Below are 519 nucleotides of genomic sequence, written 5' to 3'. Positions count from 1 at the left end.
AATTGTCAATTCATTTTGGAATAAAACTAACCTAACAATGTGGAAAAAGTTAAGCGCTGTGAATACTTTCTGGATGCACTGTAGAAGAAAGGCACACAGAAAGAGACACAAACTGCTGTTTGTAGTTGGTTAACTTTGCCTTTTTTAAGTTATCTTTGTTGTCAATTTGTGTTATTTTCTCTCTCTTCGTACTCGTTTTGCAGTTGTAACCATTTAGTATCTCTTTGTGGTCATTTTATGTCACTAATTGTCCATCCTGGTCGTTTTGTGTCTATTCTTATTTCGACCAAGCATCTTTAATGTGTTAGTAATGTAGTAAGATTCAAAGTCTGCTCTAGTCTGCTCTGCTTCAAGGTTAGCAGTAAGCCATGACACCAATTGCTTTCTTGTATTAACATCTTGTGTTAGATTTATGTCGCAGAGAAGTAGTGATGGGAAGTCCGGCTCTTTTCACAGATTTGGCTCTTTTGGCTCGGCTCTCTTAAAAGAGCCGGCTCTTGTGGCTCCCCCACGGGGCCT

Source organism: Monopterus albus, unplaced genomic scaffold (genome assembly GCF_001952655.1).
Source record: "Monopterus albus unplaced genomic scaffold, M_albus_1.0 scaffold82.1, whole genome shotgun sequence".
NCBI classification, from domain to species: Eukaryota; Metazoa; Chordata; class Actinopteri; order Synbranchiformes; family Synbranchidae; genus Monopterus; species Monopterus albus.
This window is presented reverse-complemented; position numbering follows the sequence as displayed.